The sequence below is a fragment of the Ctenocephalides felis genome, unplaced genomic scaffold (genome assembly GCF_003426905.1).
Source record: "Ctenocephalides felis isolate EL2017-DRISC unplaced genomic scaffold, ASM342690v1 CF-g0.4_SCAFFOLD_00845, whole genome shotgun sequence".
Classification (NCBI taxonomy): domain Eukaryota; kingdom Metazoa; phylum Arthropoda; class Insecta; order Siphonaptera; family Pulicidae; genus Ctenocephalides; species Ctenocephalides felis.
The window spans coordinates 39,986,681-40,001,127 of NW_020536999.1; the positions used below are offsets into that span (position 1 = coordinate 39,986,681).

Sequence of the window (14,447 nt, forward strand, 5' to 3'; positions counted from 1 at the left end):
TTATTATTATTATATTACGGCTAGAGAGACAATACACGCACACGAGCTTTTCGCAATTGTTATTACAAGTCTCTCAATGCGACGTCCTTATATAACCAAGTTGAGTGGTCTTACAGTTTGCTAAAACTTGCATATGATTCATTACAATCGAAACTGTTATCTGCATAAAGTTTCAATATCGTGATTATTGTTTATTATAATTTATCCAATTGTTATCTTAATTAAAGTTTTCAAATTTTAGCATATAGAATCTTCAACTTTTTTAAAATTTTAGCTTTAACTTTATAAATAATCAATTTATTTATTTAATTTATTTCAATCAAACAGTCGTTTATCCATGAATTTGATAAAACTGCTCTTACAATAACTAAAATATCTACACTAATTCATTGAAAATTGCGCTTTATGAATCATGCATTTAAAATTCGTTATTTAATCTTGCATTCCCTCATTGTAGTTTATTCTTCATGCGATCGATACTGCTCGTATGCTCTAATTTCATTTCGTAATAGTTTGTATTTTATACTTGTATTTTGAGTATAGCATGGTTTATAATCATTTATAAAATAATTTCATTTTCAAAAGTAAAAAAAATAAGTAGAGTGATTTTTTTATAATAGATACTCTTACTGATTGCTACCACTGTAGGTAGAGTGATTTTTTTATAATATATACTCTTACTGATTGCTACCACTGTAGGTAGAGTGATTTTTTTTATAATAGATACTCTTACTGATTACTACTCTAATTAATTTCTAAATGATTTGATTTCTAAGATTCACCTAGAAGAGTGAGAGAACTGTGAAAATGCCAAGCAGTGTAAAAAATCTTATCATTTTATACTTTTGCAAAAGTTTTTTTTACTGGTTCTCAATTTATAGATCTTTACCAGTCCAGGATTTTTTTATGTAATTATGATAAATGCATTAATCCCAGCATTTAGTAACCGCAAAAAATAGAAAATGAAAGTTTTCGCATATTTACGTTTCAGAGCTTTCTGAAAATTTTTGCATATCTTTGCGTTTAAGAGGCTTCTGTACATTTTGGGATATCTTAGGAAAAATTGATGTACGTATGTGTGTGCGTTGTTTGAATACAATTTTTGTCCACATATCGGGAGCACGGATTCAAAAAACATTCGATTCGTATTGACGGCGAGATGTGCTGATTAGTTTTTAGCAAAGTCAGATCCAACCTTTACGGAGGTATGGAACAAAGAGCGCCAGGTCAACCAGTTTCTGAGAGAAAGGCACATCCGATTAGAATGATTCAAAATGCATTCGATTTGTATTGGTTACATTTTTGCGCAAGGTGGTCCAACTGTTTGGGAGGTACGGAGCAAAAACAAACGAAAGTAGTTCTTGATTGTACGGCGTATCCGATTAGAGTGATTTAGAAAGCATTGATTCATTTTTATTGGTGATTGATTATTTTTATTTTGCGAATGTTCAATTACAGTACGAGAACTTCAACAATTTGATTTGTTGCCAGTTTGATACTCAATTAATATCTCCAGTGAATCTTAATTTGAGTATAGACTCTTCTTTATAAAGGGTTTTTTTTCGTTTACTTAAGGGGGTATTCTAGTATACAGCGATGAATTTTAGGTCATTTTTAAAGTGTCATAAAAGAAAGCAATGGATGTTTTTACTATCCATTTTTTTACCACTTGTTTACTAATATTATTAAAATACAAAACAAACATTAAAAAATAAAAAAGTTGAAAATTGTAAAAGCTAGCAGCTGATGAAGTGGGTGGTCTCAAAAATTTGCCACCTCAGTCTTGACATGATTTCAGCCCTCCTAGCTATCGGAAATGCAAAAAATAAAAAGATTATTAATCTACAATGATGTCGCAATCGGCTGAACTAGCGATAAGTAAAAAAATTTTTTTTCACAAATTGGCGACTGTTTGAAAAAAAAAAGGTTTTTTTTACTGTTTTTTTGGGTTTCTCGAATTTTTTAAAAATAGTAAAAAATAGGAATTTCGGGATGATTCTAATTCAGACTGTAAATAGATCTATAAACAAGACTCTCTGAAAATTTCAAATAAATTGGTCGAGTAGAACTCTAGAAATCGTGACAAGAGTACTGAAAAACTATGTTCTGAGAAAAACGCTTTTAAAGTTTTGCGTGAAGCCAAACCAATATGGATACCGAGTCAGTAAAATGCCTATATCTCCGAAAATAATTCAAATTTTCAAAAACCTTCTCGTGCCCATATTCTTAGATAGTTAAACTCTGAAAATATGAAATTAAAAAAAATCGATTTTTTTGAATTTCTACACTAGAATACCCCCTTAACATTTATTTAAATAATTTACGCATTTTGTTGCTATTTGAGAGTCTGTGACAGATTCTCATTTGTAGGCAGGAAAGCAGGCATGCGGCGGGCCACATTTGCTTCTTGTATTGCATGGTGTGTGGAAGTAATCACAGTTGTTTCACAGACATTACACACTAGCACAGTGATCTCACATTATAGCTGAGTTCACATTATGATCATTGAATTAGTTTATTTCTAATATTAATGAAATTAAGAATTTTCTGGCGTAATTTTAGTTTATCTCGGAATAGATTTGAAAATGCTATCTACCATTTTTGTTATTTTATATTCTATCTGAATTCTACGATAAAAGGATTAAGTTTGTCTAATTAGGTTTCATTCCAGTGATATTATATGAAGTAAAATAAACGTTAAAATGGTAATTGATGATTAACTTCTCGAGGGAGAAATTGGTTTTCGCGAAAAAATCCGATTTGTTAATTTTATGTTTTCTCGACGTTTCAAGTCATTCTGAAACGAATGAGACCAAACTTGTAAAAAGTATGCACGTTAGCCGATTTTTGACTTTTTGTCCACGTTTTCTCGAAAACGGCTAGACCGATTTCAAAAATTTAAAAGCCTGTCAATGTATTTTGATGAGGACTATCGTTGGCCAGTTTTGCACGACTATTGGCTGAGCTGTTTCTTTGAAATTAGTAAAAAATCTTATAATTTTTATCCACAATTCTGAATCGATCGAATTTAAAAACTATTTGAAATATGTTAATTGGGAATCGTGTTGATTTATTTTTGGTAAAGATCGGCCAGGTCGTTTCTTCATAATTAAGTGATATTTATGAAACTTTGTATGGCGATAGATTTCATTCTCTGAATAGTATGTTATATACTGAAATATTATATTATTAGTAAAATATTATAGGCCTTCGAACGATAAGCGGTTGAATTATAAAAATTCACCACAGTTGGGAATTGCGCCCCGCGCTTAAGGGGGTATTCTAGTGTAGAAATTTAAAAAAAAACGATTTATTATTTCATATTTTCAAAGTTTAACTATCTAAGAATATGGGTACGAGACGGTTTTTGAAAACTTGAATTAGATATAGGCATTTTTGGCATCACGCAAAACTTTAAATGCGTTTTTTTTTTCAGAACAGACTTTTTCAGTACTGTTGACACGATTTCTCGAGTTTTAATCGACCGATTCACTTGAAATGTTCAGAGAGTCTTGTTTATAGACATATATATAGCCCGAACTAGGATTATCCCCATATTCCAATTTCTACTATTTTTAAAAAAATCGAGAAACTCAAAAAAAGGTAAAAAAACACATTTTTTTTTCAAACTGTCGCCAATTGGTAAAAATTTTTTTTTTACTCATCGCTAGTTCGGGCGATTGCGACATCATTTAGATTAATAATCTTATTATTTTTTGCATTTCCGATGGCTAGGAGGGATGAAATCATGTCAATCAATTTTTTGAGACCACCCACTTCATCAGCTGCCTGTTTTTACAATTTTCAACTTCTTTATTTTTTAATTTTTGTTTTGTATTTTAATATTATTAATAAACAAGTGGTAAAAAAATGGATAGTAAAAACATTCATTGCTTTCTTTTACGACACTTTAAAAATGACTTAAAATTCATCGCTCTACACTAGAATACCCCCTTAAGCGATTCTAATCAGAATCTATGCCGTCGTGCATATGCCTTGTAGGTGTCAACTGATTGCAGTTGACGTCCGCATATAAATAAAATGGATGAAATTAAATGATATCATTTGAAAATCACATTGTTTAATTTTAAATGAAAGCAAAAATATTATTTTGGAAACAAACAGTTGAACATTTTATCTAAATAGCTGAACCTCAATTCGTATTGATTAAGTTGATTATGAACACATCGTGAAATTAGTCTAACTTGCGTTAAGGCAAAATGTTACTTACAACTAAATTATTTGAAGTAATGAAATTGGTTTAACAAATTCACCAGGTTGATCATCGCAATGCATTTTGATAATGCAATTTTTTATATGATGAATGTGTAAAAGCTTTCGACGCGGACCTAGCCTTCGAGCTTTGCTGCGCTATCGCACATAACGCAACTCCGCGGTCCGACGTCAGCGTCACACATTTTGGAATGAATCAGTCCAACGTCGACCGTCAAACGTGTCAGGTCGACCATCAGAACGTAGACATGAAGTTCTATGTCGTGCCGGTCTATGGCGCCAAAATCGAATCAATTTAACATTTTACGAACAATCGTTATTTTTTAAAAACACACGAAATATTTTTGCAAATTAAATTCTATAAAACAAAAAACTGTTCGAGTACGATAAAGTGTTTGAGTTTCATTCATCATCTCTATGTGCTGTGTGCATTGTGCAAGAGTTTTGTTACGCATTTTCTTATTATTATGTAGTGCATGTGATATTCTTTGTAGTGTTGTGATTATTGTTTCAAGAATTTATATTATAAAGAAACGTTGTTTTTGTGGGATTATAGGCACGTAGCTGCGGTACACCTGCTGGAAGTATCACAAAGGTAATTTTAAATCAGGTGTGACGCGATGTTGAGTTTGAGAAATATTGTATATAGAAATAGCGTACACACAAGGTGCCCGTGTATAGCAGGTTGCCAATACATAAACAGATGCTTGTAGAGAAAGAAAACACTTCTCGAAAGACAAACAACATTCGCTAGATACTTGAAAATAAACAGTATAAATAAAGCGAAAAATTTGTATAACGTGTTTTTTAAATGTTCGAAGCAATGCTTCCAAGGTGAATTAGATATCAGAACATAGAGATTATACAGTTATTAATTTAGGGTAGCAATCAAATGATCTAAATAAATATAACCTTTTTAAAACGTTCAGTGAGACGAATAATCAGCAAAATGCCTAATTAAATTAAAGAATTGAGTACCTAAACTTTCGTTATGATACAGAAATTATTTAAAACCGGCAAAGAACATGCTTCTAATATTATACAACATTTTTAAACTGATATTCGAAAGCAACGTCATACCTTGATAACTTTCTACAATGTACTTTTATAATGTGCGCATATCATTTACAAAATATTCAATAAACGATTGAATGAAATGCTAACTTTGTATGTATTTTGCAATCTTTAATTCAAAATGTAATTATGTGTTCGTATAATAAGTTTGTGATGTTTTATGTGATGTGGTGTGTTGATATTAGATTTTTTTAATTGTCAAAATATGTATCATCAATATAAATATCGTTCAAAGAAAGCATCTTATTTGTATCATTCATTTATGTGTAGAGCACATAATCTATGTTTAGTTCACGAAAGTGTCATTATTGTAATTTGTATTCCCTATATGTGAATTTATTTCATTTTATAATTCACGTTCAAAATATTTAATATATGAAAAATAGAATAGGAAAAATTAAGTTGTATTCGTGGGCAATCGTTGTTGATTTTGCTCATGAAATTATTAACCATGTGGTGTACGGTTGTAGAAAAAGTATCTTCTAATTCAATTTGGTTATTTTTTAAAAATCTGCAGAATTACTAAAAATTATGTTCTGTATTAGTAATCCAAATTTTCTTATCTATCTTATTTCTATATTGCCCCATTATCTATGTCTTACACATTCCTAAACTGAATGAGATCGCATATTGAACTTTGATAGAACTAGTAAGAAATCCACAAACAACATAAACGTGTTGAAAATTTTAATAAAAATTATTTGAGCGAGATCAAATTATTTTATGATCGATTGTAGGAACGACCCTTGCAAAAAATTTCAAGTTCCTATATATTATTTTTAAATTCATTTAAAACAGCAAATATGTATTAACATTGGTTACAGTTTTTGTTTTATATCATGAGTTATCAACATTTATATGAATAATCAGACCTACTGCATTGCTTTCTACTTTCTAAAGTTTCCTTATACATATGTTCATATTTTTCCAATTTTAATTTTTCTATAAAGTAAAGTATTTTTTACTTTCCGTAGGGTAAGTTATTGTAATGGGCCGAAAATCGAAATTGAAAATTTTTACATTTCTCGACGTTTTGAAGATTTCTGAACATTTTGGCATACCTCAGAAAAAATTGATAGGGAAAAGAGCTGATTAGTTTTTGGCAAAGGCAGGTCCAGCCGTTACGGAGATACGGAGCAAAGAGTGCAGAAAATAGAAATCGAGATTTTGAGACACCCCACTAGTTTTTTATTTGGTATACACCAGTCACAGTATCATATCTGAAACACGAGGAGAGCTTTCATATCTTTTTTAATACCGATCAGAACTATGTTAGTCCTGTAGCTTGTTGTTTGATAAATGAAAAACTAGCTTAAAAAAGTCCATAAAGGTCTCATTTCGCAGGACTACATAGGTAATAAACAGTATAAGTACGGGGATAAAGTAATGGTAATACGAGATTCCCAGGTCGATATGTATATTATTCTCGAGAGCAACTTACAAGAAAAGTTTTTTTTTGAAATTTTATATCAATCGTATGATTTGCGACATGTACTTTTGTGGTAGCAATATCATTTGTACAACGCAGTGGATGCCAAGATTATCAATCTTTATTGAGAAAATAACAGTAATGATATAAAAACTTTGATGATGTAATTCATATATTTCATATATCATTTTTTCTTGTGCGTTTTGTACATTGCTTTCCTTTGTAATATTTTCACTTTAAATAGTTTATTTCTATAAAATTTTCGATTTTAATTTCAGTTCCAAAGTTGGTCTTTATACAACCTATATCTATAGATATAGGGTAGAGCATTGCACGACGGTCCATTTTGACTTTGAGCAATTATATTGTCAAAATCAAACTAATTACATCACAACAAATAACACATATCAAACAAACAATTCGACTATGTTCAGTAAACTTCTAGTAAATTTATCGTTTATAGTAAAACAAAATTCACCTGTTGCTTTCTAACTCATAGGCGAGCTAAAATGGGACAGCCAGGGGACAAACAGATCCAAAGCCTTATTTTTAATTTTAAGGGATCTATGAAACAATAGCCACATTATTAAACCAATGTAAGATATATGTGTTATGGGTACAGTTTTTACAGAATTTACACTGTATATAACCTAGATCTGGTATTTTGTCAGAAATATTCACCAGCACAGTTGAAATTTAATTTATCTTTTGTAAAATTGACTTTTCCCACTTCTTACTTTTTTATTTACAATTTTTTTCTGTTCCTTTTCCAGAGTAAAGATTCAACTTGCTCTTTCTACCCCACCTATGTGTAAGCTTTTATAGAGGTTATATAAAAAACTGTTGAATCGAACTTATAACTAGTGGGATGTATGGCATCGTGCCTTAAGGCAAATTGCTGGAACTTCCCGTACCGTAGCGGAATGTTCGAGGAATACTGAATGTTTTCAAATAGATTATTATTAATATTGTAACATTGTCTAATATTTATAAGAATTATATAAACTGAACTGCAAAGTTGAAATTATTTGTTTAAAGTATATTAGAACTATAGTCAGAATTAAAAATAAAATATGAATTATTTTCAGTATACAAAAAAGTTGAAACAATTTTTTTCCAAAATCAATTATTTTGTTAAGACAAGCAGAAAGTTTTTTGAATCATTTAAATCGGATGCTTAGTTCTTTCAAAAACTGCCATTTTTTACACATTTAGCTCCGTATCTTTGAAATGGCTGGGCCTGCCTTTGCCAAAACTAATAAACACTTCTCCCAATCATTACTAATTGAATGTTTTTTAGATCATTTAAATCGGATGCTCTGTTCTCTCAAAAATTCGATTTCTATTTTCACACTCTTTGCTCTTTATCTCCGTAACTGCTGGACCTGCCTTTGCCAAAAACTAATTAGCTCATTTCCCTATCAAAAGGAATCGAATGTTTATTGAACCATTCAAATCGGTTGATCCGTGCGCCCGAAAACGTGTCTGGAAATTTGTATCCATACATACATACATACATACACACACACACATTCATTTTTTCTGAGGTATGCCAAAATGTTCAGAAACCTTCAAAACGTCGAGAAATGTAAAAATTTTCAATTTCGATTTTCGGCCCATTACAATAACTTACCCTACGGGAAGTTAATTATCAATACAGCTTATAAAACAATTAAAAAACATATATTAAAAAATTATATTAACCAAAAAAGAAAGAAAATACTTTTGTTGTGGATTTTCAAACATTGCCATTTATTTCCTGATAGCGTCGTCAAAGAATCAAAGTGATGGCTGGTTATAAATATTTTTCCTTCTACTCAAATATTGTTAAAAAAATTTTAACGTTACTGGTTTTTGAGATATAGTTGGTGGACCTTTTTACCCGCGGACCATTAAGCTTTGCTCTACCCTATAGATCTTTTTTTTTATTATCTCTTTTATTTACAACTGTCCAGTAAAGGACATTCAATAAATTTAATGAATTTACAATAGTTGGCCGAAAAGGTACATTGTATACTACAAAGGCATGTTGGAAAAAACAACCCAGTAGTTGTTTTTCCATTCCATATGAAATTCACAATATTTTATTGGTAATTATATAATTTTAACTATCTACTTATTAAATAATTTCTTATAAATAATGATTAACTTATTTCCAATTTTTATGAGAAGAGTTGATGGCTTAAATCCAGTGGCGCTTTTCTTTTCAATCTTCTTGGATAGTTCTCTGTTATCAAGGAGTTTGCTAATGAATTTGGGTGACTGATTAGCTTGTTTCTATACTTGTGTGCTGTTTTTGTTATTACTTCATTTATAATATTATATTATTATTATTTAATTAAGGCATAAAACACATATTTATCAAAATGAAGCTAATTATTTTTCTTACTATTCGAATGCGCTCAACGAGTTCAGATAATTTACCGCATGTAACATCTTTTATGCTGTTATGTGTGCCATTGCCGTTGGTATTTCGCTGCAGGTCTTACTGACTGCATCACTGACCAGTACCGTTAATATTTTGCTTTATTCTACCTCCTCCAACAAACAAGAGTTAAATGTGTACACTTGCCATGATGATTTTTAACTAAAATGATATCAAGCTCAAAATCATTTATTGGAATGAATATTAAAAGTAAAAAAATGAATTAACTAGCTCAGATGAGAAAGTACATTGGATGAGAATGAGTTTTGCTTTTATTCTGCGCTATTTTTTGTCATAATTAATATATCTAATTAACTTAATAAAACTAGTAATAATGAGCGGATAAAACCTGAAATTTAGGCGAAGAGATTGTAGAGATGTTCTACTTGATTCAACTGAATGCACAATTTATATGAGGTCGACGTGTACAAATATAATAATCAACAAATAATCAGTTGTATTTATTACGATATTACCATGTTTTTGTTAGTTTAGTTGGTAGTGGTATAGGAAAATTTATTTTAGTTTACCTATTATTTCTAATATTAAACTAAATTTTTGGACATGAGCCTGTGATGTAGAGACTAAATTAACCGTTTAAAAAGGAGACATTTCTTGATGAACGAAATTTAGTTGTCGAAAGACATCACAGACGCTTAAAAAATATTCTAACAATTCTCCTGCCAAACTGTCTCCAAATGTCAATTGGGCGAACAACTCGTTTACTTTTCTAAATCATTTGGCCCAAAAATAGATATGTCGTTAGCGTAACGACAATCACCTAGTATCTTTCATAGAATTAGAATATCGCTATATCATTGCAAAGTGATAATGTTGATAAAAATCCATATTGAATTTGTTTATATGTTTGAACTCAATAATTTCAATATTTAGTATCATGACTGATAGTTAAAAAAAATAAATGGAAATTTTTACTTTATTCCGGCTAATAATTACATATTTTTAAATTCAAGACTTTTCAAGTAACTTGTTCTTTCTGTTGTATCTTCATTCAAATAATTTTGAGTGCCTTAGAATCGTGTGATAATTAATGCCAAATACAAATGTTTCCTCATTAAGGAAGATTGTAGTTCATGCATGTACGTTTGTTATATTTATTTATATTATTACAAAAATTACATAAGTATACATTTAGTTCACCATCACATAAGACATCAGATGTACTAGACAAGAAGTGTAATACAACATTTCTGTCTAAAAATTGGAGCGATTCAAAAAGTAATAAAAATTAAATAGTAAATAAGTAAATTTTTTTAACATTGTCTCTGGATCGTGGATTCTAAGAACATAGAGAATGTTATATATTTTATTTAAAATTATTTCACTGTTTTTTATTGTCTGTGCACAGCACATAAAGAACTCTAGTATTTACATAACTTCATAAGGGAGTATTGAAGTTCACACATATGTGCTAGACTAATAAATTTGAACCGGTTGCACAAGTCTATTGTTACCATTTTGAGGATCACACGCAATCTGCCGGCTGCCTACTTAATACATTTTCTATGAACTTGCTAGTACATATCATACATACATTATTATTTATCAATATTTAATTGCTCGCGAATTTTTTCTTGTTTAGATAACATTTCAAACTAAATCCGAGAGTCACCATCGTCTTGAGAGCTGGTAAAATAAAGTAACATCATCGCGTTTTCTATTTTGAGTCTTTTTTGAGATTTACTTATAAGGTATATGGATCCTCGCGGATTTATTATAGACCTTAGAGAGCAACTCGCAACTTCAAAAGAGAAAAACTACCGGTTTACAAAATTATTAAAATATAAAAAATAGAGATGAAAAAAAAAATAGATAAGAAGAGAAAAAAGCGATGGAAAGCAAAAATAGAGATAGAAAAAAAAGAGATAGAAAGAAAACAGTGAAAGAGAAAAGATAGAAAGAAAGTAAAGAGAAGAGATAAAAAGAGACAGAAAAAATTAGAGGCAGAAACAGATAAAAAGAGAGAAAATAGTTAAAAAAACCTTAAAACGTTAAAAAAAGAGACACAAAAAATTAGAGACAGAAACAGATAAAAAGAGGAAAAATAGGGTAGTTAAAAAACCTTAAAACGTTAAAAAAAAATAGATAGAAAAAATTAGAGACAGAAACAGATAAAAAGAGAGAAAATAGGGTAGGTAAAAAACCTTAAAACGTTAAGAAAAGACGGAAACAATTAAATAGAGACAGAAACAGATAAAAAGAGAGAAAATAGGGTAGGTAAAAAACCTTAAAACGTTAAAAAGAGAGAGAAAAAATTAAATAGAGACAGAAACAGATAAAAAGGGAGAAAATAGGGTAGGTAAAAACCTTCAAACGTTAAAAAAGAGATAGAAAAAATTAAATAGGGACAGAAACAGATAAAAAGAGAGAAAATAGGGTAGTTAAAAAACCTTAAAACGTTAAAAAAATAGATAGAAAAAATTAGAGACAGAAACAGATAAAAAGAGAGAAAATATGGTAGGTAAAAAACCTTAAAACGTTAAAAAGAGAGATAGAAAAATTTAAATAGTTAAAAACAGATACAAAGAGAGAAAAAAAATGGTTCATAATCATTCATTTTTCTTCTCAATTACATTATTTTATACAATTTTGTTATCTAATTATTACGTTTTTCTATTTATCATTTATTTGGCCACAAGTATATTAGCAATAACCAATACATAAACCTGTGTTGTTTGATACTATAAATGTGCATAGAGCATTGTGTATTGTTTAATAAATACTAGTTTATTACCTCTTTTTAAACAAATAGTTTGCATTAACTTCCTTCTAATCTTACAAAGCCATGAGATAGATGGCGTTGGTTTGATGAACTTTAAATAATTATTAATAAATACTTATTCATTACCTCTTTTTCAAAAAATAGTTTGTATTAACCTTTTCCACTCGCGAATTCCGAGATTTATATGAATTTTGCTGCCGTAGCGGCGGCTTCCGAGTTGAAACGGTTAATTTTTTTTGTAATCTTACAAAGTCATGAGATATATTATGTTGGCTTGATTAACTCTAGATAATTATTAATAAATAGATACTAATTTTCAATAATTACTAATTAACTTCCCGTAGGGCAAGTTATAGTAATCGCAAAAAAATCGAAAATGAAATTTTTTATATAAATTTATGTTTCAAAACCTTCCGAACATTTTAGCATAGCTTAGAAAAAATGGATGTATGTGTGTGTGTATGTGCGTGTATGTGTGTGTGTGCGGATACAAATTTTCGTCGACGATTTCGGGAACACGGATGAAGCGATTTAAATAATTCAAAAAACATTCGATTCGTATTGATAAGGAGACGTGCTGATTAGTTTTTGGCGAAGGCAGGTCAAGCCGTTCCGAAGATATGGGGCAAAAAGTGCCAAAAACGGTAACACAGTTTTTAAGAGAACGGAGCGTCCGATTTGAATAATTCAAAAAACATTTTACTTGTATTAACTGATCGAATTTTCATGAAGGCAGGTCTAGTGGTTTCGGAGATCTAATAAAAAAGTAAAAAAAAAGCCATTTGGCGGTCAAAAATGATCATTAGACATATGCACATCAAATTATCAGATATTTTATAGAGATTTTAACAATAAGTATAAATTTTGTTTACATTCCTATGGGTTCCGTACCAATGTTTACGCGTTAGACGGCGACGCGGCGCTTACGCGCTTTGATATTTCGTCTTTATGCAGTTAAAGCAGTACGATTGCTTTGAAAAAACAGTTCAGAATTTCCAAAATATTTTAAGATAAATGAATTAAGATAGAATGATTTAATATGGTTCGAAATTCTATTAAAAGTTTCAAATCATTGATCAACTTTTATTGATTATTATTATTGATTATTTTTAATTACTCGAATTTTGAATTGCGGTACGGGAAGTTCCAGCAATTTGCCTTAAGGCACGATGCCCTAATTGCCTTAAGACAGAATTCCACTTACAGCTAGTTAATCTTACAAATCTCAATTCAAGTGTGAATTATAAAATAGTAGTTAAGGTAACGAAACTTTGTTCGTAGAGTATATATTGAGTCAATACACTGGAACTGGCATGTTTCTGGTGCGCTCCAGCCAGCTCCACGTGCGTCTGCATATCCATATATTACATACATTAAACATTTCTGCGTAGTTCTTGTTGTGTTGTGCTCGATCGGCGATCGCGCAACGTCGACCGTGTATGCCTTGCATATGTCCGCGAGCTGATGGCTTGAGTCAGGAGCCGAGCCGCTAGCGACGCGTCGTTCTAGGTTGTGTGCGCACGCGTTTGATGCGCCGTTGCCAGGTGTAGTCTACCATATCGCGATAGAGTCTTAATGGGTTTGGGAAGCGCTTTGTGACTCTAAACTTACGGATATACAAATTTTAAGTTTTTTCATACTTTTGTACTCTGAATTAATTCTGTGCCTTTGCTGTGCTTGTAAAAAGGATATTTCTACTCAATCATCAGAATTCAAAATTTTTGAACTATTTTTCAGCGCAATTGATGAAAATAATGTGTGCAAATGTAAAAATCATTGACTATCTGTATTGACTAGTAGTATTATTTTTTCTGATTTAGATGGCATCTCATGAGTCCATTTCTTCTTATATAATTATGAAGATGGAAATATATTTTTTATCCTGAAGTCAATTACAAAACATATAATGTGTTAATTATTTGCACAATTGCTTTCCAATACGTAAATGTAGCAAGCATCAAACGCAAATGCAAAGTATTAACATCTTCTGTTCAATCATTGTAGATAATACAAAAAAAGAAATTCATACCCTTGAATGTTTAACAAAATATTTTTTTGATTTGGAAACATTAAGAATATATATTTTTTCAAATTCGATACCAGTTAATATATGAATTGATTTATCATTTGATGGTTAATTATATCATAGGACTATAGTAAAATCTTAACTTTTTATATGAGGTCAGTATTAAACTGATCTGCTGATGTATTTATCTGGGCAACTCATATCACTGTCATGACTACCCTTATTAACTTATTATTCCTTAATAACTAACTATTAAGGAATTGCAAACAAAGACAATGACAATTGAACTTACTGTTGTTTTTTATGTTTATTGTTTATAATTAATATATATTTTACGAGTATGTGATTTGTTTATATATTTTTTTAACAGCAATCAGAACCTTAAGTCCTATGAGCTGTTGGGCTGAAACTTCTCCTCACTTCGCATTTTTTAGATGGTAACCCAATGGTTAATCCATCCATATTTGATGATATTTGTTTTTAGAATTAATCTAATAGGGCTGACTTTTTTTTATTG

The 14,447-nt window shown here is 30.2% G+C and overlaps 1 protein-coding gene across 4 annotated transcripts in view; it reads left to right on the forward strand.

The window, feature by feature from the left end:
- LOC113373304 (nuclear receptor coactivator 3-like) overlaps positions 1–14,447 on the forward strand; it is a 105,795-nt gene that overhangs the window by 5,507 nt on the left and 85,841 nt on the right. Inside the window, exon 1 of one of the 4 annotated variants that reach the window (XM_026613623.1) lies at positions 4,703–4,828. The exons of the other annotated variants lie outside the window; for them this stretch is intronic. The gene's annotated coding sequence lies outside the window, so the exon portion shown is untranslated. Of the gene's footprint in view, positions 1–4,702; positions 4,829–14,447 lie in introns of those variants that run through there. 4 annotated transcript variants of the gene reach the window in all.